Below are 24,781 nucleotides of genomic sequence, written 5' to 3' on the forward strand. Positions count from 1 at the left end.
GGTGCAGTAGCACCCGTCGCACATTTCACTGCCCGAAATTTGGGCAGTGAAATGCGCGACAGGGCTATGCCTGGGGGCCCCTGCACTGCCCATGCCAAGTGCAGGGGCCCCCAGGCAAAGCACCCCAAGTCCTCCTTTCCACCAGCCTTTCCATGGCGGTGTTTACCGCCGTGGCCAGGCTGGCGGTCGGGGACTCATAATTCCCAGGGCAGAGGTGCTTGCACCGCTGCCCTGGGGATTATGACCGCCAGGCGAAAGTCTGGTGGTATAGTGGAGGGGCCGGCGGTATGACCGTGGCTATTGTGCCACTGTCATCACTGGCTGGTGGAACACTGCCAGCCTGTTGGTGGTGTTACCGCCAGCTTACTGCCGGCTGCCAGGGTTGTAATGAGGCCCTAAGGGTGGATTAAAAGTTAGGCCTAGAACCATGCACAGACAGAGAAAACAAAATGTCATCTCCCATGCGAACCGCATGGTGCCAGTTGTGTGATATTTGCACCACGAGAACACAAATAGCACTCCCAAGTGTGAAAAACTGAGCGAGAATGGGTGTGCCGAGCAACATGCCTGCTGGCAGATTTCCATGGAGCTGTTAGAGTTTTTTAACCACTTTCCAGAAAACCACATAGTGAGACTCCATGAGCTCCACCCACCCCTAGCTAATAACCCACTCAACCAACAACCCAGTTTCTCACGTGCATTAGGAGAATGGATCTATAATATAAAAATGCCAAAATTACTCCAATTACTCCAGCAAAAATCACATTTTGCCCAGGCATACTAAAAATAATATTGATCACAGCAGGAGCAACTAAAATATATAGTTTCTTAAAACATGCATGCTAGAAGCTAAGGTATATGGTACAACACACCAAGAAATGGTTTATACCAAATTTGAAGACTTACGTAGCTATTCACAAAAGTAAATTTGGTCTTAAATCGGTGTTTATGAAAAAAATTACTTTTTACTCATACTAAAAATTCAAAAAGGAATTTCTGTCAGGCATAAACCCAATCACCAATGCAGATATTTCCAAGTGTTCTCTGCATCAGTGAAACGTTAAAACTTTTACTTCAGCAAAGAGCTGATGCAAATTCCTTTCCAGGGAGGAAAGAAGAATTGATGTATTGGGGAAAAGGGGCAATAGACGAAAGGCTTTCTCTAAGAGGAAACAATATTTTCTCTGTAGAGGAAAAAAATCATTTCTACAGGGGGCCTATTCCTCTGTTTGGACTTCTTCACTTTGGAGTCCTGCACAGAGGGACAAAATTGGTCCTGGTGAGAATGCGTAAGAAAATTTAACAAATGTTACGTGGTTAGATTAAATCACAGTTCTAAGCAAATTTCTGGTCAAACCTTCGTAATGATGGCAAAAGCAGCAGACAATCCATAGAGAAGTGCATTTTAATTTCAAGCAGTACCACAAATTTTAAAGTGAAACTATTGGAAAATGCGTTAATCGTAACGGCAAGTAAGTACCTACACAAAAGGCCACTAACCTCCACTTAGGTCCAGTTGGGTCTCAATAAATTAAACCCAGCTCAACCCTTGGTAGCTTGGCAACAAGAAACAAGGCTTAACTTATGAGACATGTGTAAAGCATTTAAAAATCAGTAAATAAGTAAAACACAAAACACAATATAAAACCAACACCAATTTCTAAAAATAGATTGTGGTGGTCATTACAACCCTGGGGGTCGGTGTTAAAGCGGCGGTAAAACCGGCAACAGGCCGGCGGTAAAAAATTTGCAATTATGACCGTGGCGGAAACCGCCAACAAAGACAGCCACTTTAACACTCTAACCGCCATGGAGGTACAAATAAAAAGCGCGGCGGTCACCGCCAACAGACAGGCGGGAGACAATGTACCGCCCACACTATTATGACAGGCCAATCCGCCACCTTTTCCGGGTCGGATTCACCGCGGATAAAAACACGGCGGAAACAGGAATCCCGAAGGAAAAACGCTCACCTCTACACAACCCACAAGGTACGAAGACGCCATGGATCCGGAACTCCAAATTCTTCCTGCAATAGTCTTCCTGCTCCTCTACCAGGACCACGAAAGCCGGCGGCGAAGACCACGGTGAGTACTGCACCTACGACACAGGGGAGGGGGGAGGGAACAAACAGGGACACGCAACATGCAACACCCCCACCCTCACCCACCACAACACACACACTAATGCATATCAATACATCACAGTTACACCCCCCAAACCCCCTGGAAGAATACAAAGACAATAGAAAATGAGTGTAACCATTGTAATATATTAAAAGCAAGTAGGCAGAAACATATATATACACCATGTACAAAATATATAATCCACGAGGGGGCCACATGCCCACTGTTCAATCCTGGGGGGTGCAAAACCACAGTCTCACAAGTCTCTACAGTGGGTGGTTTGCCCAAAGTTCAATCTTGGGGAGTGCAAAGCCACAGTCTCACAAGTCTCTACAGTGGGTGGTTTGCCCACTGTTCAATCCTGGGGAGTGCAAAGCCACAGTCTCTCAAGTGGATGACAGTCTCCACTGGTTCTGGAGGGGGCCTTGTGCCCAGAGTGCTTCATCCTGCCAAGGACTGAGGTAGTGGATGTGATACTCCACTGGTTCTGGAGGGGGCTTTGTGCCCAGAGTGCTTCATCCTGCTAAGGACAGAGGTAGTGGATGACAGTCTCCACTGGTTCTGGAGGGGGCCTTGTGCCCAGAGTGCTTCATCCTGCCAAGGACTGAGGTAGTGGATGTGATACTCCACTGGTTCTGGAGGGGGCTTTGTGCCCAGAGTGCTTCATCCTGCTAAGGACAGAGGTAGTGGATGACAGTCTCCACTGGTTCTGGAGGGGGGCTTGTGCCCAGAGTGCTTCATCCTGCCAAGGACAGAGGTAGTGGATGTAATACTCCACTGGTTCTGGAGGGGGCTTTGTGGCCAGAGTGCTTCATCCTGCTAAGGACAGAGGTAGTGGATGACAGTCTCCACTGGTTCTGGAGGGGGCATGGTGCCCAGAGTGCATCATTCACCCCTTGACGGACTCAGTTGCGTCAGTGCCCTTGCCGCTAATGGGCCAGAGATGCTTGAGACGGCGGAGCCCTGTTTAGCGGTGCTTGAGGTGGCGGTGCCCTGTTCAGCGGTGCTTGAGATGGTGGTGCCCTGTGCAGCGGTGCTTGAGGTGGCGGTCTCCTTTGCAGAGACTCAGCTGCTGGCGGTCCTTCATGGCCCAGCGGGGCTTTTGCTGGCGGTCCTGTCCTGGGCAGCTGGGCTTGTGCTGGCGGTCCTGTCCTGGGCAGCTGGGCTTGTGCTGGCTGTCCTGTCCTGGGCAGCTGGGTTGGTGCTGGCGGTCCTGTCCTGGGCAGCTGGGCTGGTGCTGGAGGTGGCCTCCGTGGCAGAGGGGATGATGGAGGTCTTCTCCGCCGTGCTGCTCTTCCCAGACTTTCCTGGTTTCTTATGGCCCTTCCCCACCTTGGAGGGTGTCACAACTGAGTCCACACTCCCACCGGGACCCCTAGGAGCGGCTTTGGTGGCTGGAGTCTTCCCACTCTCCCGCCGGGCACTGGCCAACTTCTGATGCTTCACAGGTGGGGGACTGTCTGTGCTGTGGCTCCGTGCCACACTGGCTGCCCTGGTGGCCGGTGGACTCCAGATTCCGGTGACTACAGGTACCACTGGTCCTGGAGATGTTGTGGCTGACGTGCTAGTTCGGGACCTAGGAGACGGACGGGGTGGGGGCGGTGTGGGAAAGAGGTCAAGGTTGGTCAGGAAAAGTTTTTGGGACACACTGGGACGGGTAGCTGGAGGGGGTTTGGAAGTGGTGGAAGAGGTGGTGGTTGTAGGAGGTGTTCATTTGCTGACTTTGGGTGAAGGTGCATGCGCTGGAGGCTGTCGTGAAGTGGATGGCTGTTGGGTGGGTGTGTGACTGCGTTTGTGTATCTTGGGAGGGGGCGTCACACACACACTGGGAGAGGACACAGGGGACGTGTGAATGGTAGTGGGGTGGTGACTGCACGTGAGCGGGGTGTGGTGGTGGGTGTGCTGGAGAGGGACGTAGTGGCTGTAGAGGTAGTGCATGCAGGTGTGAGTGTAGACGAGACTGGGAGGGAGGAGGGAGACGAGGAGGAGGGGGACACAGTGGAGGCAGTGGATGTTGGCGTGTCTGCATGTGTGTGATGCTTGCGTGAGTGCCTGTGGGATGTGTGGTGCTTATGTTTGCCTGAGCTTCCCTTGTGTGTTGAGGTGTGTGCATGCTGGTCTGTAGGTGTGCTTGGGATAGGCTGAGGTACAGGGGATTGGGTCGGGGTGGAGGAAGTTGGAGGGGGGAGTCTAGACATAGGGACAATGGCTGCCATCAGTGCTGAGGCCAGAGTCTGAAAAGCTCGCTGAAGGGCTGCCTGACCAGAATGAATGCCCTCCAGGAATGCATTTGTTTGTTGCAACTGCCTTTCTACACCCTGGCATTCAAAATGGTAGACTGCCCAACAGTGAGGGACCTGAGGAGGTCAATGGCCTCCTCACTGAGGGCAGCAGGGGTGACTGGGGCAGGGCCTGAGGTGCCTGGGGCGAAGGTGATGCCTACCCTCCAGGGTGAGCGGGCATGGGGTGAAGGCTGAGGGGCTGCTGGGAGGGCGGTGCTGGAAGGGGGGGTGGTACAGATGTAGATGGGGGCACAGATGTTGCCACCACCACAAGGGAGCTCCCATCAGAGGACGAGTCCGTGTCACTGGTCTCAGCTCCTGTCCCTGCCGTGGAGCTCCCCTCGCCCTCCGTCCCACTGATGAAGTCCGAGTCCATAGTGTGACCCTCCATGGCCGTGTGGGATGCAGCCCCCTGGTGCTCCGGTGCCACTGTTCCTCCGCCTGACGATGCTAGTGCACACAAGAACAGGGAGACCACAAAAAGGGGGGGGGCGACAGAAGAAAGACATGTTGAGTGCATGCATTACCGCTACCGTTGGTGGACACGACAGACACAGAAGCCCCGTGCACTACGCCGCGCTCTTGGGCTCCACTGTTCAATTCCTGGGAAATGCCCTACAAGGCTATGGACGACGTCTGCACACATAGATGATCCAGGGGCATGACTAGGTGTATTTGGCACTCTACAGAGGTGGGGTGGGGTGCCACATGGCCTGCCTTACGGAGGGACCTTGCATACGGAACTCGCCCTGGCCTAGGGAAACCCACAGCCCACCTCCCCCACCCAGACCCCTCCACTGCGCGCAGTCAGCAGAATGAGAGTGTACTCACCCCCTTGTGTCTGCTGTGATGCCCTTAAGCGCCCATCCAAATCCGGGTAGGCCACCACCAGGATCCTGAACATCAGGGGGGTCATGGCCACGTTGGGAGGCCATCCCCAGCTGAGCCTCCACTGTCTTCTTGCTCCAGCGGCGAATGTCCTCCCATCTTTTCTGGCAGTGGGTGCTCCGTCTGTGGTAGACCCTCAGGGTCCGGACGTCCTTGGCGATGGCACGCCAAATGTTTTTTCTGGTGGGCGCTGACCTACATGAAATGTACAGGGGGAAGAGTAAGTTATTACCAACTGCACCGTCAAAGTGATTGGCCCCCATCCCTACCCTTGCCAAGTGGCACATGCATTTACTGTTGTTTCATGCACGCCACATCTCCCCCTTCCTTCTTACATCCAGCCTTCTCCACACAGGCATAGCCCATACAGCATGCTCCCAGTTTGTCTGGAGGACCGTAGAGTAGCGTGTACTGGGGGAGGACCCCATCCACGAGTTTTTCCAACTCCTCCGATGTGAAGGCAGGGGTCCTTTTCCCAGACACTCGAGCCATTGTCTCTTCCAGAACGAGGTCACAGCAGCACTTGCAGTATAGGTCCTCTCCTGTCGAAGATCAGGTATCAAGTGATTGAACAGATCGAAAATGGTGGTCACGTCCACGGCAGTGCGTACCATCACCGCCGGCGTACATCGTCATTGGCTCCTGGGACCCATAGGGTCCAATGCTAACCAATGCAGCATTGCGCTGCGGTCTTCGACCGCCTACCGCGACGGTGTACAACGCCAGCGCAGTTACCTCACATCCCATTGTCCCACTTTACAGGTCAGGCAGCCGCCATTTCAGGGGCCCACATGGCTTCATTTTTAACTGCGTCACACATACCTAGGCCTAGACTCAACACACATAAAGGCCACTTTTTGGATTCTGATTGGTGTTCTGTGTAAGCTGTGGGTGCGTACCTCTGAGTTGTTTGACTCTGTGCTCGCTGTTGTCCTTCATTGGCACCGTCCGCTGGTACGTGTGAGGAGATGGCGGCATCCTCCGGTGTACCGACCGTTGGTGGACCTGTCGACAATGAAGGAAAGACATGTGATCATCACCTACAGGCTTGACCATGCCACAATCCAGGAACTGTGTACCCAGTTGGAGCCAGACCTGATGTCAGCAATCCGCAATCCCACAAGAATCCCCCCTCAAGTGCAGGTGCTGTCAGTGCTCCATTTCCTTGCAAGTGGGTCATTTCAAACAACAGTGGCCATAGCATCAGGGATGTCCCAGCCTATGTTTTCCAGCGTGTTGTCCAGAGTGTTGTCTGCCCTTCTGAAACACATGAGGAGCTACATCGTTTTCCCTCAGGTGGAGGATTTGCCAACAGTGAAAGGTGATTTCTATGCCCTGGGACATATCCCCAACATCATAGGTGCCATTGATGGGACCCATGTGGCTTTGTTCCCCCCCCCAACCGGAGTGAACAGGTGTACAGAAACAGGAAAAGTTATCATTCAATGAATGTACAGATGGTATGTTTTGCCGACCAGTACATCTCCCATGTGAATGCCATGTTCCCTGGCTCAGTGCATGACGCCTACATCCTGTGGAATAGCAGCATCCCTTATGTGATGGGTCACCTCCAGTGACACCGTGTGTGGCTATTAGGTGAGCACCTGGGAGCAAGACAGTGGGAATGGTTGTCTAGGTCTGGGGATATCCCAACAGGTTAGTGCATGTCTAACAGTTCTCCCTCGCCATTTGCAGGTAACTCTGGTTACCCCAACCTGTCATGGCTACTGACCCCAGTGAGGAATCCCAGGACAAGGGCAGAGGAACGCTACAATGAGGCCCATGGGCGTACTAGGAGGGTGATCGAGCGGACCTTCGGCCTCCTGAAGGCCAGGTTCCGGTGCCTCCATATGACAGGTGGATCCCTATTCTACTCACCAAAGAAGGTGTGCCAGATCATCGTGGCCTGCTGTATGCTTCACAACTTGGCTTTGCGATGACAGGTGCCTTTTCTGCAGGAGGATGGTCCAGATGGTGGTGTTGTGGCAGCAGTGGAGCCTGTGGACAGTGAAGTCAAGGAAGCAGAGGAAGAAGACATAAACAAAAGGGTCTCAGTAATCCAGCAATATTTCCAGTGAGACACAGGTAAGAGTACAGACCTACCTACTACATGTACTTTAACACTACTACCTCTCTCCTGCCTGTCCTTTTCACCCAGTGTGTTGGCACTGAGTTGTCACTTTCCCTTATGATTTCACAGATGTGGGTCCCACTGTGTGACATCTGCTTAGATTCCTCATGGACTAGAGCTGTGTGACATAGGTATGTTGACATTACAATTGTAAGAGCATTTTGTCACTGTAATTGTAATACACTATTTCGAAATCACAGACAGACTCCAGATTGTTTTGTGCTTTAAGTGTGTTTATTTAAGTGCTCAATATTGGAGGGGGTAGTAAAATGGTGAGGGGTGATGGTGGAGGAATGTCCATGGCAGAGTCCAGTCTATTAGTCTCACAGGTGCATTGCCCATATGGGCATAGGAAGTGGAGCTGGGGCAGTTTAAGTACGGACAGGGTGACAAAGTGGGACAGTAGGATGACAATCAGGGTGGTCTCATTTCTTGGCGGGTGTCTTGCATCGTGCTCTGTCTTTGTCCTGGATCTCAGGGACCGTTTGTGGGGTGGTTTTCCCTCTGCAGGGTTTGGGGTGCTGGTGTGGTGGTCCTGTGGTGGGGCGTCCTGTCTACTAGCGCCGTCGGAGGTAGTGGGCAGTTCATCATCCAGGCTAGTGTCAGGGGCCCCTTGTAGTGCAACAGTGTCCCTCCTGGTGTTCACGAGTTCCTTCAGCACCCCTACGATGGTGCCCAGGGTGGAGCTGATGGTTCTGAGTTCCTCCCTGAAGCCCATATACTGTTCCTCCTGCAGGCGCAGGGTCTCCTGAAACTTGGCCAGTACCGTTGCCATCGTCTCCTGGGAGTGGTGGTAGGCTCCCATGATGGAGGAGAGGGCCTCGTGGAGAGTGGGTTCCCTTGGCCTGTCCGCCCCCTGTCGCACAGCAGCCCTCGCAGTTCCCCTGTGTTCCTGGGCCTCCATCCCCTGGACCGTGTGCCCACTGCCCCCAGGTCCCTGTTGTTGTTGGGGTGGTGGGTTAGCCTGGGTTCCCTGTAGTGGTGGACACACTGCTGATCGACGTGTCCTGGGGACGGAGGTATGGGCCCGCTGGGTGGGTGCTGTGCTGGTGTTTCCAGAGGGGGGAAGGTCTGTAGTGGCCTGTGACTGTGTCAGGGGAACCGACTGTCCAGAGGTCCCTGATGGGCCGTGCTGGTCATCTAGATCCAGTTGGACAGAGCTGCTGTCATCACTGTGGGCCTCTTCTGTTGGTGGTGTGGACATGTCCGGTGACGTTGGGTATGGGTCCTGCAGGGGTATAAAAGGATGTTTATTACATCTGTGTGTGGCATGGTGTGGAATGGGTGGGTGACCGTGTACCCCAGTGCTTTCATTCCTGTGTGGGACCTTGTGTGATGATGGTTTAGGGGGTTGTATGGGTATGTGCAGTGGCATGCCTTGGTGATGGGTGTCCATGCTTTGTTGTTGCATGCAGGGCTTGGTGTTAGGATGTGTGGTTTGTGATGTTGGGACATTTTTGAGGAGTTAGAGTGATGGGGTGAGGGTGGGGGTATGTGCTGGCATGCAGGTAGGGTGGGGGATGTATTAGTTAAGATTTGACTTACCAGAGTCCATTCCTCCACCTACTCCTGCAAGGCCCTCAGGATGCAGAATCGCCAAGACCTGCTCCTCCCATGTTGTTAGTTGTGGGGGAGGAGGTGGGGGTCCGCCGCCAGTCCGCTGAACCGCCAGGTGGTGTCTTGAGACCACGGAACGCACCTTCCCCCATAGGTCGTTCCACCTCTTCCTGATGTCATCCCGATTTCTTGGGTGCTGTCCTACTGCGTTTACCCTGTCCACGATTCTTCGCCATAGCTCCATCTTCCTTGCAATTGAGGTGTGCTGCACCTGTGATCGGAATAGCTGTGGCTCTACCCGGACAATTTCCTCCACCATGACCCTGAACTCCTCCTCAGAGAACCTGGGGTGTCTTTGCCGTGCCATGGGGTGGTGTAGGTGATGTGTGGGGTGGAGTGTGTGGTGATAAGTGTGCTGATATGTAGTGGTGTGTTGTGTGAGGTGCGTGGAAGTTCTGTGGGTGATGGTGTTGTGTGCCTGTGGATGCTGTTGTTCTTGCTGGTGCTGTCTCTCTCTGGCCTTCTTTCGGATTTTGTGGTAGTAGGGGTTTGTGGGTGGTGTGGGTGTGTGTTTTATATTGTATTGGGTGTGTGGGAGTGGTGTGTGTATGTGTCTCAGGTGTGTGTATTTCGAATTGTCCAATGTGGCTGTGTTTTGTAAATGTGTGTGTATTTTGAGCGCGGCGGTGTGTACCGCCAATGGAATACCGTGGTTGAAAGACCACTGCGTGGATTCGTGTGTCGTGATAGTGTGGGCGTATTTCTGTTGGTGTGACGGTGGAGGTTTTGTTTTCGCCAGTTTATCACTGACCTTTGGTGTGGCGGACTTGTGTGGGTGTCTGAATTTTGACAGATTCCGAACTGTGGGTCATAATAGCTGTGACGGAATTCCTTGGCTGCGGCAGTGTGTTGGCGGTCTTCTGCACGTCGGTAAGCGGCTTTTACCGCCAATGTTGTAATGAGGGCCTAAATATATATTTTTTTAAATGACACCAAAAGGATTAAAACGGATAAGGGGAACAGAAGATATAATTTTTTTTTAAATTAATGCTTTTTAACGCTTAGAAACTAATAGGGCCAATCTGTTAATCTGGTCACACCTCGACCGGGGCAAAGTCAAAGTTTGAGGCTGACTGCGATGGAGTCCTGCTCGGCTACAGCTCGAGTTAAGCTTCTGTCAAAAGTTTGCCTTTGGACTTGGTCATTTTCTTGAAGATTTTCATCAGTGGGACCAAATCGCCAGTCCAATCCGACCTCCTGGAACTCTTCCTTGGATACGTGTTGCAGGAGCCCTCGGTGGAGATTTTTACCTTCAGACTTAGTCATTTTTTTGAGGCAAAAATCCTTTGACCGGGGCAAACCTGAATCTTGATCGGACGTCCCTGGAGCCCTCTTTGGATACACTGGCTGGGAGGTCCCCGGTCAACTTTCTACATTTGGACTTAGTCACTTTTTCTGAGATTTTCTTCACCGGGACAAACCTGCAAGTCAGGCCGGTTCGTGGTTCAGGCAAGCCGGCTAGAGTTGCCGCAGCGGGTCAGTCCCTTAATAGAGCTTTTTTCCAAAAGTTCTCTAAACTTCTCCATATTTGTGGATCTTCTTCCAGACGTTCCTTTAAGGTTCTTTTGAAGTCCACAGCTCACCCCAAGGTTCCAGAAGCTCTGAGATGCTCCTTGAAAAACACCAGACACTAAAAACTTCTAAATCAGTGTAGAAAAATAAAAGCAAACTTAAACGAGTGAAAAAACATCAAGATCATTAAAATAGGTTAAGGGTAACCAAATATATGAATTTCTTATGTTTAAGGGGAAAAAGTACCATGAAAAAGTGTTGCACCAAACAAATGTTTCAGGTTAACTTGGACGTACACACAATTTCTGGGTGACTGTAATGGAGCAGGGGTCAGACACATCAAGTGGGTCATCCCAGTCAAGTTGTTTTCCATCTGAATTAGGGTCATATTTATCAAGCCTGCTCCACTGGAAAGTCATGCAATTTTATACAGACCTGCTCAAAATCTGGATAAATTTTCACTTTCTTTTATGGTGGAAAGTAGCACTAAAAGTCACTCAAGTGGAGCTTTAGGTTACTTTGCGCCAAGGTTCTTGCAGTAAATGTGGTCTTACCAACAGAGTTGTTGACTATGGAATAGGGAAGCCAGGTTTGAGTCGTGAAGTCAGTTCAACATCAACTAATTTCCCCTCACTTACAACAAACAAAAGTTAACCTGATTTTTTATATGGTGCCCATTTAAAGTGCTCTGAGGCCAGGTTTGTGCTATATAAAAATTGCAAAAAAAATACACACAAGCCTATGAGGTGGTCATCCCACGGGTGGTAAATGAGCATTCCTATACTACAACCCATGATAGTTGATGTAAGGCCCTAGATGCTAATATTAGTAGACAGTTCTTTCCACCCAAAAAAACCTTCTTGAGGCAGAATTTAGAAGGAGAAATGCTTTCACATCTCCTAACTTCACACACATTTCATGTGTGCTGCATTGAACATCACACATCCAATGTGTTAAACACTAGTTTAAGTATAGTAATTTGAACTTGATTTCACACACACATTTGCACTAGGTTTCAAACACGTTTGTGACGCTTAGCAGACTGTTTGCATACCAGAACTGGGGAAGAGAGAAGCAACACCATATCTAAGTTGACTCTGAGATGCTCTCTCCCTCCTTGCTACTCTGAATGATGACAAAAAAATAATCTTAGTCACAAATGCACGTACAATACTTACTGAAGGGTAAAGGTCTTTCAAAATCATATATTTTATTGTTAAGCTCATTCTTGTAGTCATTGGTGCAAAAAGCTCCAAGATGGACAAACCTCAATTTCTCAGCAGCCAAGATCTCTTTGTGGGATAAATATTTCTCCTTGTCAGACCAAGGTTTTACCTACGGACTTAGGGCCAGATGTGAGTAGATTCTGAATTGCGACCCGCAAATTGCAAGTCAGAACGACTCACAATTTACGAGTCGCAATTCAGAATGTAGGATGGTGTCCCTGACACCATCTGCGACTCGCAAGGGGGTCGCAAAGGCCCACCTCATTAATATTAATGAGGTGGGTCGCAATTTGCAACCCCATTGAGACTCGCGGCACTCCCAGGGATGGTGGCCTGCTGGAGACAGCAGACCACCATGTCTGTGACTGCTTTTAATTAAAGCAATTTTGTTATTTTTTGTAATGCAGCTCATTTTCCTTAAAGGAAAACGAGATGATTTACAAAACTAAAAAATTTTATGTTTTCGTTTCATTTTTCCGGCGCAGGCAGTGGTCCATAGGACCACTGCCTGCTCTGGAAAAATGTTTTTAATGCCATTCACAAAGGGGGCCCCTTCCCTTTTGCGAATTGGTTAGCACCCATTTGAAATGGGTGCTAACTGCGATTGCTTTGCGACTGCGTTCGCGGTCACAAAGCAATCTGGCATTGCACTGCGACTCGCAATTAGGAAGGGGACTACCCTTCCTGATTGCGACTCGCAAACCCATTTTGCAATTCGGTAACCAGGTTACCGAATCGCAAAAGGGGTTTTGTGCATTGCCAAGTGCAGTTTGCAGGGGCGAAATTCACTGTTTGCGACGTGCAAACTGTGTGCTACATCTGGCCCCAAGTCACCTTTTTGGAAGTCCGAATCCTTCGGTGGGGCAAGGCTGGACATTAGAGATTTAGAACGCTCCAGGAGGCCAGATACTTTATAAACAAACCTGAATTCACCAGTACATCTGATTTGAGCAACTAAGCTTAAAATAACTTTGAATAATTCGTCTAGCATTTTCCCTAGTTAAGATAGGAAATTAAGATTTTAATGTTATGTTACAGCTGTATGCAAAATGACTTGCATGACCAATACTGTGAAATAACATTTGTATTTTATTTCACTTTTAGAGCATGCCAGCTCCAATATATACTGTGTCCTATGTTTATGTTAGCACCCTGCCCTTTGGGCTTACAAGGCATACTTTTGGAAACAGTTAAGAATATTTAAAAAATTGTCTTTTCCTGCATGTTAAAGGCACTTTCCCTGCTGTTTTAGCTGAAGTTCATTAAACCCGCAGCCGAGCCAGAGAACAGTAGTGCTCCTGGCAGACATATGTTTTTTTGTCCTGGATGCCAGTGATGTAAATACACAATGCAGTGTGTATTTAACTTGACATTTAACTTTCCATTGCATAGGTGCATTTTAGGCACCATCTTCAATTGACATGAAGACAAGTTAAATAACCAAATAGGAAGCTCTAAAATACAGCATATGTACTGGGGAAAGCACAGCCACTTTACCACTGTTTAGCAGTCATATAGTGCAGAGAGTCCTAAAGTTAACAAAATAGGACAGGAAAAACTGCAACATGAAGTGGGGTAATTTGTCGCAGAATGTCATCTTATCTTCCCAGGAACACACATCTGTGCCTGGTGCTGCATTCCATAAATTTTCCTGTGAATTTTTGTGAATTCCAGACATTTCTAAACTACACTCACACCTACATCTGTTGTCACATTTACTTATTTGTTTGTTAATTGGGCCCAAAGATCCAACAACTTCTCTGCTTACACTTGTTATAAACTATTAATTTGTTTTCAATTTCAGTCTTTGTCTGCTCATAGAAATATGTGAAGGACATTATATAGAATTTTAGAGTAGTTTGTTACCTGAATGCTGCATGGGGTTGGGACATACAAAAGAGTCTTAACTAAGAAAGGGATTTGGCATTAGCAGGTATGTTATCAAAGATAAAAGTATTAGGCCTAAAGTTAAGAAAAGTGGTGCTGCATTGCATTCAGCACCACTTTTCTTGTACCCCTTAGCGCTCCCCTAATACCACCATGTGTGTGCCATCATGGCGCAGGTTAGGGACAATAGCTGAATACATTTTTATGCTATTGTAGCACATTACAGGGTTAGCACCCAAAAACTTGGAGCCAAAGAATAATGGTGTTCCCCTTTTAGCTATTGCTCTGTGCAGGCGTTACAAAATAGCCACTAAAAATTGTGCAGTGGAATCTCATAGATTCCACTATGCCATTTTTGTCGTCCCCCTAATGGGGGGTCACCCTCTTCCATGCATTAAGCCTGGTGCAGGCATAATGTGGCTCAAGGTGCTACAAAGTGGTGAAATGTACTTAGTGCACCACTTTGTAAATCTGGCATGGTGAGTTTGGCCTCGTTGAGCCACATTAGCATCACAAAAAATTAAGCTAATGTGGCAAAAGGAAGCGCTAGGCCTTCTTAAATCTGGGCCCAAGTGAGTTTTCTAAATGACTGTTGATTAAATAAACGTAATATTTTGAAGGGCCTCCACTATAAATGGAACTGATACACTGGCAGTTGCTTAAAAACACGTACATTAATCATATGTACAAAATCAAAGAGGAAGAAGAAGGATGTGAGGCTGGGTCTGTCCTCCTTATAGCCTATATAACATTACAACAGAGGCCCAGCTAAAAGAACTACCACAAGATGGGTAGGAAAAAGGATTTTCCTGTTAGAAAAACCCTCACCCACCAGGGTTACACCTTGGTGTCATGCTTCATCATTGGGTTTCTTCCTGTTCCGCTACTGAAGGGGCATGCTACGACCTACGGGATACGTGAAAGCACTGATAAAATCTCGTCAAAGCGAATCACAGGATGGATAGGAGTGGTGGGGCCTTGGGTGAGTTAAAATACCTGCCTCCTAGTAATTCCAATGATTTAATAGATCTCTTGTAGGATGTATGCTTAAATAGGATGCTGCGTAAGTGGGGGATGTAATGTACCTGACTTCCTAGACTACATGTTTCGGAGCCTTACCCCTAGGCTCCTATCGTTTATGGTGTCCGTCATTGATACCTGCTGAAATACAAGAGAGACATGGTTATCATAATCCCCATTTGTAATGAGCCACTATATATGTTGCTTGTGGGTGTGGTGCTACCCATTTGCAAACTGCACCCCACTCATGGGAAATGGCACTCATAAATATCAGGAATGAGAGACCAAAGTGCTCTCACAATCAACAATACAAGACATTTAAAACTGTTAAACTTGTAAACACGTGAAACACACCAAACAGCACATACGTGATGCATGCGTAACCTACTCAGATGTATTTGGACTCTCATATTATGGCTCCTCCGGGAGGGGTGTGGGCTTGTAGTCACACTCAAGAGATTTAGCAAAGTTTTAGAATAGATTCATCGTACCGCATCTGCAGTGCGATGTAAACAATGTTCAAAAGGCACTTACTTCCTCGAAGCGGCACTCCCGCTCTGAACCTAATGCTCACCTCCCCGGGGTCTGAATCTTGAATGCTCACATGGAAGCCGAGTTTAAATGTGCAGTAGCTCTTGCATCTTGGCATGCTGAAGCATGCAACACTAAACCGCTAACTTCCCCAAGATGGTGGCCTCCCATGGAACAAAAGGGGGTCCACGAGGATCCTAAAAGTAGGTATCCTTTGTGGGTGCCTGTAATTGTACAGAGGTCATTGGGGCGTCATGGGTTTACGGAGGCAGAACTGGGGATTCCCTTATCTTTTTGAAAATTATTTGGGATTTTCTTTCTTGTGTTTAACAAAGGGTTACTCGTTCACTTCTTACAGTGATGTTGATGTATATGTGAGTGGCTAGTACTTATTTTTGAGAGGTTTTCTATTTGTGACACTATGGATTTTAAAGGAATGAGATGGACAGAGAACCTTTTGCGCTGGCTAGGTCTATCATTAATTTTAAGAGATGGGTATTTGACTAATGATTGATATGATGTTAATACTTCGTCAGCTGGCTCCAAGGTATGTTCTCATTGAGGCCAATTTGGTGTGTGTGTAATTTATAGACCCATTGTTGTTCTTTTTCGAACAGTGTGGACTCACAAATAATCTCTCGATGGTGTTCCAGGATAAACCACTGGTAATCCTCTACTCTGTGTGCTTTCTCTTTGAAATGAGTGGACATTTTAGTTGTAGCCCGTCAACATCTCAGGTTACTCCGGTGTTCGCAGATGTGAGTCTTAACCTTGCGGGTGGTCATCCCCCCATAATGTCAGTTGCATGGACAAGTGACCATGAGTACTGCTTCCTGGGTGTTACAGTTGGAGAGGTCTCTAATGTCCAAAGCTGTGGTGTCATTAAAGGTGACCTGTTTAGTGACCTTTGTTAGATGGCACACACTACAGATCCCACATGGATAATGTCCATTGGGTAGTGGTAGGTAGTTGGTATCATCTGGATTACTATGAAGATGGCGTGGGTGGGTGTGTACAATCATATCTCTAAGACTCTTTACCCGTTTTAATTTTTATTTAATGAGCCACTATTCATACCTATACACCACTCACGCACTACACATCTCACATCCCAACACATTACCCAACACACCCTTACCAACACACCTCACACAACACCCATGGCACCACAAAGACACCCCCGTTTCACAGAGGAGGAGCGAAGGGTCATGGTGGAGGAAATTGTCAGGGTAGAGCCACAGCTACTTGGAGCACAGGTGCAGCAGATATCTATAGCTAAGAAGATGGAGCAATGGTAGAGAATTGTGGACAGGGTCAATGCATTGGGACAGCACCCAAGAACTAGGGATGACATCAGGAAGAGGTGCAATGTCCTATGGGGGAAGGTACATTCCACTGCAGCAAGACACCAGCTCACAATCCAGAGGACTGGTGGTGGACCCCCACCTCCTCTCCCACAACTCACAGCATGGGAGGAGCAAGTCTTGACAATATTTCATCCTGAGGGCCTGGCCGGAGTAGGAGGAGGACTGGACTCTAGTAAGTCAAATCTCTACTACTACTACCCCCCTACCTGCATGCCATCACACACCCCACCATCACATCTCAGTCATCCCAATGCCAAGCCCTGGATGCTGTACCAATGCATGGACACCACTCACAGCCCTGCATGGGCACTCATCACTAAAGCATGCACACTATATAGAAATAACTATCCCGCCATACACAAGTGAAAGCTGCCAGGGCAAATCCAACAAAAGAGAGTGTTGTGTAGCCATTTTAGCTATAGCTCCCTGCAAGTTATTTTAACACACTAGGCCAAGCCGCTGTGTACCCTAACCTAGATATATTTTATTCAGCTTTATTTTATTATTGTTACAATAGACACTTTTACGGTCTTCTTCTATTTTCTGTTTATCTAAGTTTTTTGCCTAGGCTAGCACTCTGTTTTCAAACAAGATGTTCTTGCTCACTCTGTGCTTCTTCCAAAGCTACAGCACAGTACATTGCCAGTGAACGTGGTAGAAGTTTAGTCTCCAACATTCGTAGAAAACACACATCCTTTCATAGGGACATTTTCTCAGAACATCAGCTGTGTTGTTATAAAAACACTTCCTTGTCCCTTACAAGTTAGAGGGAGATTCCAGCCAGAGAACTACAACTGTAAGCTGATTGCCGAATGCTTCGCTACAGATGCTAAAGCAGACCACAGGCCTTTGCTCAGGTATGGGGGATGATGCTTTCCCAGGGGAACCTAAAGGGCAGAATTAGAGCTTAACATGCTGTGCTCTATTATAGCCTAGGTAGGAGTTAGTCAATTGACCATAGTGACATTATGATAGTGTTATTTCTAAGCTTCACTCTTTTAGTCACAATTTTAATATTGTTATGTTTTGTTGTCTTGGTTATTGCAGCTCACGCTTTGCCATCTAAGATGCAGTTGTTTATTAAAATCAGTATTGAAACATATACTGCCTCTATTTGTCATTTATATATGAGACTAAGGTAACTGAGAGAAACGGATGAGACCTGAGGGACCACGGCTTCCCTGAGAAACCAAGTATGTCATGCGCTCGGCAGCCCAGTCATCCCCATACTTGGGTAGAGATTTAGGCACTGCTAGTTAGCCGGAGCAAAACCCGGATTGGAGCAACAGGCGTCACCAGCAGGTGATTAGACTTAGTTTCCCACCCCCTGGCGATTCTACCACTCAAAAATCCAATAGTCTCATTAGAATAATGAGAGCCTACGCGACAAGAGCAAGCCACGGATGCACAATATGTCAGACACAGAAACCATAACACATCATTTACATCCCCATAGGTAGCCCAGCCAATGTCAGCGGGGAGGAGGTGCCAATATCCAGTCCCCCAATGGAAGAGGCCCATAGTGATGACAGCAACACTGGTCTTTAGGATCTAGATGACCTACGTGTCCCATCAGGGACCACTCGACAGCCGGTTACCCAGGCCCAGTCACACACCACCATAGAGCCTCCCCCATCAGGAAACACCACCGCAGCACCCACAAAGCATACCCATACCTCTGTCCCCAGGACACGTCAATCAGCAGTGTGTCCACCTCCACAAGGACCCCAGGCCACACCTTGAACACAGGACAATCAGGGACCTAAGGTCAGTGGCAGTGAGCACATGGTTCAGGGGACATAGGCACTGGCTAACAGGGAAACTGGGAGGAGTGCTGTGCACCAGGGGGAGGACAGGCCCAGGGAACCGACTCTCCAGGAGGCACTCTCAGAGATCCTGGGAGCTTATCAACATTCCCAGGACACGATGGGCCAGATCCTGGACGACATGCAGGAGAACAGGCATCTTCAAGAGGGACAGTACCAGGGGCACAGGAAGGACTTGCAGGCCATCAATAACACCCTGATCTCCATAGCAGGGATGCTGGCAGACATGGCCAACATTTTGAGGGATGCAGTCTCACACCAGTGGATCCCTGACACTAGCCAGACATCTGAACAGCCTTCCACTTCCGCTGCCGCTAGTGGCGAGGAGGCCCCCACCACAGGACTCACAGGCCACCAGCACCCCTCCCCCTGTGGAAGGTAAACTACCCCAAAAACTTTCCCTGAGATCCAGACAGAAGCCAGAGACACTTTTCAAGACACCCGCCAGGAAATTAGACTCTCCTGATTGTGACCCTTGTGTCTCTTTCTGTCCCCCTGTCCAGCTTGAATTGCCATTGCTCCCCTTCCTATGTCTCCATGGACAATGCAACTGTGCTACAAACAGACTGGAACAATACTCTGGACTTTCCTCCATTATCACCCCATCCCATTGCACTTGCCCCTCCATATTTTAGCACTTCAATAAACACCCTTTGAAAAAAAACAATTTTGGAGCATGTCATGTATATCAAATATGTATTCATTGAAACAGGTACAAACATTGCAAATCAACTGTACAGAGAATGAGCATAGATTAATGACCTGTAGCTGGCTGTAGTGATGACACCAGGAGTATATGTCAGGTCACCAACATCTGCTAAATGAATTGCCAGAGGGAACAGTACATGGCCATATAAGTGGGAAATATCAGCATGCCATTGCCACACAAATTCAAACAAATGTCATTGAAATGTGAAGTAACACTGTCCTACCTGTGTGTCATTGGAAGTATTGTCGGATCACATATGTTGTGTTGTCCTCATTCTCATCCTCAGTCTCCTCATCCTCACTGTCCACAGGATCTACTGCTGCCACATGGGCATCTCCAGCCTCCTCCTCCTGCAGGAATGGGACATGGCCTCTGAGGACCAGGTTATGCAACATGCAGCATGCCACCACTATCTGGCAGACCTTCTTTGGTGAGTAGCACGGGGATCCACCTGTTAGATATAGGCACCGGAAACTGGCCTTCAGGAGGCCGAAGGTCCTTTCAATTATCCTTCTGGCATTGCCCATGTGCCTCATTATAACGTTCTTCTGCCCTTGGCCTGGCATTCCTTACAGGGGTCAGCAGCCATGATAGGTTGGGGTAACCAGAGTCACCTGCAAATATTGAGGGACAATATTTAGCAACACACTATCCCATATGGCCCACACCAAACCCATACACCAACATATACTGGGTGGGAACCAAGGTTCACCTATTAGCCAAACCCTGTGCTTCTGTAGTTGGGCCATCACATTTGGGATGCTGCTATTCCTCAGGACAAAGGCATCATGCATTGACCCGGGATATTTAGCATTTATGTCGGAGATGTATTGGTCCGCAAGGCACACCATCTGAACATTCATAGAGTGGAAACTCTTACGATTCCTGAACACCTGTTCATTCTGGCAGGGGGGGGACAAATAGAATATGTGTTCCATCAATCGCCCCAATTATGTTGAGGATATGTCCCATTGCATAAAACTCGGCCTTCAGTGTGGCCAAATCTTCACCTGGGGGAAAACAATATAGCTGCATAAGGGTTTTATCAGGGCAGACAACACTCTTGTCAGCACTATTGAGGACATTGGCTGTGACATTCCTGCTGCCAAACCCACTGTCACTTCGAAAGAACCAGTTGCCAAGAAATGGAGTACAGATAGCACTTGCACAAGAGGGGAGATCCCAGTGGTGTGACGGATAGCACATATCAGGTCAGGCTCCAATTGGGCACACAGCTCTGTGATTGTGGCCCTGTCAGGTCTATAGGTGAGGATAATGTGCCGGTCCTCCAGTGTTGCCAAATCCACCAGGTGTCTGTACACGAATGTATGTCTCCATCTCCTATTAATCCGCAGGGGTAGAAATCTCCTGGTGGCTAGGTTTTGGAAGGGAAAATCTGGTTACCTAGCTTGTAGGCATCCACTACTGGTCAGGATTGCATGGGTCCCAGCTGTGCTGCATTTGGCGATGTGTGCCCCTCCCCATGCCTCGGTGGCTAACTATTTCACTGGTAGTGCAATGAATATTGCGTAGGGCTGTTACCTGTGTGTGAGGGTACTGTGTACGCCAACTGTGGTGTTTGGTGCAGCCATTGACCCAGTGTATCCTTTGTCTCTTCCCCCCCTTTTTTTGTTTTGTAATCCTGTCCTTATGTTCATTAGCATCATCTGGCAGAGGAGCAGAGGCACCGGTGACAGAAGGAGCTGCATCCCACTGAACCCAGGAGGCAGAGTCCACCGACGGTGAGGGTACCAGTGGGACGGCGGGTGAGGGGAGCACCATGGTGGAGACGGGAGGGGACAGTTCAGACACAGATACCTCCTTCAACAGGAGCTCCCTGCTGCCCTGAGTGAGGAGGCTATTGACCTCCTGAGATCCATCTCTGTAGGGCAGTCAACCATTGTGAATGTCATCCAGGGGCTGGCAGCCCAGATGCAACAATCTAATGCATTCCTGGAGGGCATTCACACTTGATTGGCTGCCCAACAGAGATCGATTCAGGCTCTGGCCTCCTCTCTGATGGCAGCCATTGTCCCTGTTTCTACCGCCCCCCCTCCAACTTCCACTGTCCAGTCCGATTCCCCTCTATCCCAAGCACACATACAGACAAGCATGCACACAAGACAACACCCAAAAGTGTCACAGGCAAACACAAGCACCACACTTCATCCCACAGGCACTCACACAAACACCATCCAGTTGCAGACACAACAACATCCACTATTTCCACTGTCTCCCCCTCCTCCTCCTCCTCCTAAAATACACAAACGCAAGCACTCAGACACCCAACAGCCACCCACCTCACAACAGCATACAGCCAATGCATCTGCACCCAAAAGCAGCAGAAAGACACCTCCAACAACCACTCCCTCATCCTCCACTCCCATTCCCGCTTCCTCTTCCCTCCCCAATGTCCCTAAAAAACTGTTCCTATCCTCCACGGAACCCTTCCCCTCATACTGCATGTATGGCCAGGGTAGGAAGAACTCAGCCAAGCACCTCAGCCACACAGTCCACGGGCCCAGTCTCACCGCACCCAGTCGTGGTCGAAAGGGATCCAGGTCCCATGTCCTGAAGGGGAAGGAGCCTGCACTAGCCAGCCTAAAGGGAAAGGAGACTGCTCCAGCAGGCAAGAAGGGAAAGGAGCCTGCACCTGCCACCCAAAAGGCCAAGGACCCTGCACCAGCAGGCAGGAAGAGCAGGGGGCCTGAACCAGGAACTGTGACAGAGCCCCCACCACCAACAATGGTTGTGCATTGTCCGAGGGTGCAGGGGATAGGCAGGAGCCTCCCCCCACCAGCAGCACTACCACTGTGCAGCTGTCCGAGGTTGCAGGGGATGGGCAGGAGCCTCCCCAACTAGCAGCACCACCACTGTGCAGCCGTCCGAGGTTGCAGGGCATGGGCAGGAGCCTCCCCCCACCAGCAGCACCACCACTGTGCAGCCTTCACCGCCGGTGGACGTTATGTAATCCTGCCTCCATGGGCTGCTGTGCAGTCTGTCCACTCCAGAACCAGTGAGTAAGACACCCACATGAGAGACTGTGACCTTGCACTCCCCAGGACCAAGCACAGGACATGTTGCCTCCTCCAGAACCAGTGAGTAAGACACCCACATGAGAGACTGTGACCTTGCACTCCCTCAGGACCAAGCACAGGGCATGTTGCCCCCTCCAGAACCAGTGTGTAAGACACCCACATGAGAGACTGTGGCCCATCACTCCCCAGGATCAAGCACAGGGCATGTTGCCCCCTCCAGAACCAGTGGGTAAGACACCCACATGAGAGGCTGTGACTTTGCACTCCACAGGACCAAGCACAGGGAATGTTGCCCCCTGCAAAACCAGTGGGTAAGACACCCACATGAGAGACTGTGGCCTTGCACTCCACAGGATCAAGCACAGGGCATGTTTCCCCCTCCAGAACCAGTGGGTAAGACACTCAAATGAGAGACTGTGACCTTGCACTCCACAGGACCAAGCACAGAGCATGTTGCCCCTCCAGAACCAGTGGGTGAGACACCCACATGAGAAATTGTGTCCCATCACTCCCCAGGAACAAACACAGGGCATGCTGCCCCCTCCAGAACCAGTGGGTAAGACACCCACATGAGAGACTGTGACCTTGCACTCCACAGGACCAAGCACAGGGCATGTTGCACCCTCCAGAACCAGTGGGTAAGACACCCAACTGAGAGACTGTGGCCCTTCACTCTCTATGATCAAGCACAGGGCATGTTGCCCCCTCCAGAGCCAGTGGGTAACACCCCCACATGAGAGAATGTGGCCCATCACTCCCCAGGATCAAGCACATGGCATGTTGCCCCCTCCAGAACCATTGGGTAAGACACCCAGATGAGAGACTGTGACCTTGCACTCCACAAGACCAAGCACAGGGCATGTTGCCCCCTCCAGAACCAGTGGTCTTGTTACATCTCCCAGCTGAGGTGCCCTCCGTCCCCCTGAGGTGCCTGCCTATTTACCAACTGATGCCCCTGCAGTGTTCTCTCCATGCTGAGGCAGGTGACGTGTGGCCTTGGACTTTGGCCTGTGGCCATGTGGCCCACGCAGATTGAGGACTGGGCTGTGTCCCTTTTTCTGTAAATATGTATATAACTATTATCTTGCCTAACTTATTTTTCCTACCGTGTTGATCTCAATACATACACTTTGGCAAAATCGTTTTGACCTTGCATTATTCAGCCGAGTTACAGGGTCAAATTGTTTTTGTAATGTATCTGGTTATGTGTATGGTGTGTGTGTGGGGTGTGTGTTGTGAGTGTGTGTGCCACTCTCTTTTTCCTCCTCCCCTCCCTTGTGTGCTAGGCGGCTGTACTCCCTGTCGTCGTCTTCACTGGCGTTGATGTTCGTGGTGGAGCGGAACGTAGAATATCATCGGAGATACATGCAGTTCTGGTTCCATGGTGGCGTGGTTCTTCTTTGTGTCTCCAATGGTGAGCCCTTTTCCTTCTGAGCTCAGTTTCTCCCAGGCTTTTGATGTCGTTGGTACCACCCCGGAAAAAGTGGCATTTTGCAGTGTCTTAATATGGTGGGCGGAACATTGACTTCCGCCTGGCTGAAGGCGACTACTACCGTGGTGGCTGTTGTTTACGCCGGGGCAGTCAGTGTGATATATTGCTGTCTTTCGGGGATCTTTCCGCCATGGTCATAATTTGGCAGTCATTACCGCCGGCCTATTGGTGGTATCACTGCCATTTTGTCACCGACAGCCAGGGTTGTAATGAGGGCCATAGGCCCTCATTATGAGATTGGCGGCAAATGCCACCTACCGCCACGGTGAAGGCCTCCAACATACTGTCACTATGGCTACCTACCATCCATGCAGTCATGGCAGCTTATGGCGGTAAGGTGGCTTTGCTGCCAGCAGCAGCGCCACACCAGCAAAACACCGCCTACAGTATCATGTTCCATGATACGGCCTGGCAGTGTTTTTCTGATGGACGCTGCTGCTGGCGCAGTGCCACGTCCCGTTTCCTGCCGGAGGACCCCATGCATGCAGGTAAGTCGGGTTCTCCGACAGGAGAGGTGGGTGGGGGTGTTGTGTGCGTGTGTGGGTGTGTGTGTGACTGTGTGTGAATGCGTGCATGTGTGTGTAATGTGTGTGTGCATAAGTGGGTGTGAATGGACGTGCATGTTGTGTCATTAGATTGCTGGTGTGCCTAGATGTATGTTCATGAGTGTTGCTGTGAGTGTGTATGAATGTATGAATGCGTGGGTGATTGTGTGTCTGCGTGTGTGTATGGGTGTGTATGTGTGTAAATGTGCGGGGGGTCGGGAGAGGGAGGGGGAGGATGGGAGAGGGTTTGGGGAGGAGGAGGGGGGCAGGGAGACCCCAATCAGTACCATGGAAGGAGTTCCCTGGCACTGATAGTGCCTACCGCCATGGTTTCAGTGGCGGTACAGAAACCACTGAAACCATGGCGGTGGGCGGGGTCAAAATGCCATGGGCGGCCTAGTGACTGCCGCTGGACTGGAGACTGTAGTCTCCAGCCCAGCGGCCTTTACCGACATGGTGGTTGGTGTGGTACATTGCCGGTTTGGCTTTGGCCAAACCGCCAATGTCATAATAGTGGAGGTAGGTACCGCCAACCTGTTGCCGGTAATACCTCCACTATTCCACTGACCGCCGCGGTCGTAATG

The sequence above is a fragment of the Pleurodeles waltl genome, chromosome 4_2, assembly GCF_031143425.1.
Source record: "Pleurodeles waltl isolate 20211129_DDA chromosome 4_2, aPleWal1.hap1.20221129, whole genome shotgun sequence".
Lineage (NCBI taxonomy): Eukaryota > Metazoa > Chordata > Amphibia > Caudata > Salamandridae > Pleurodeles > Pleurodeles waltl.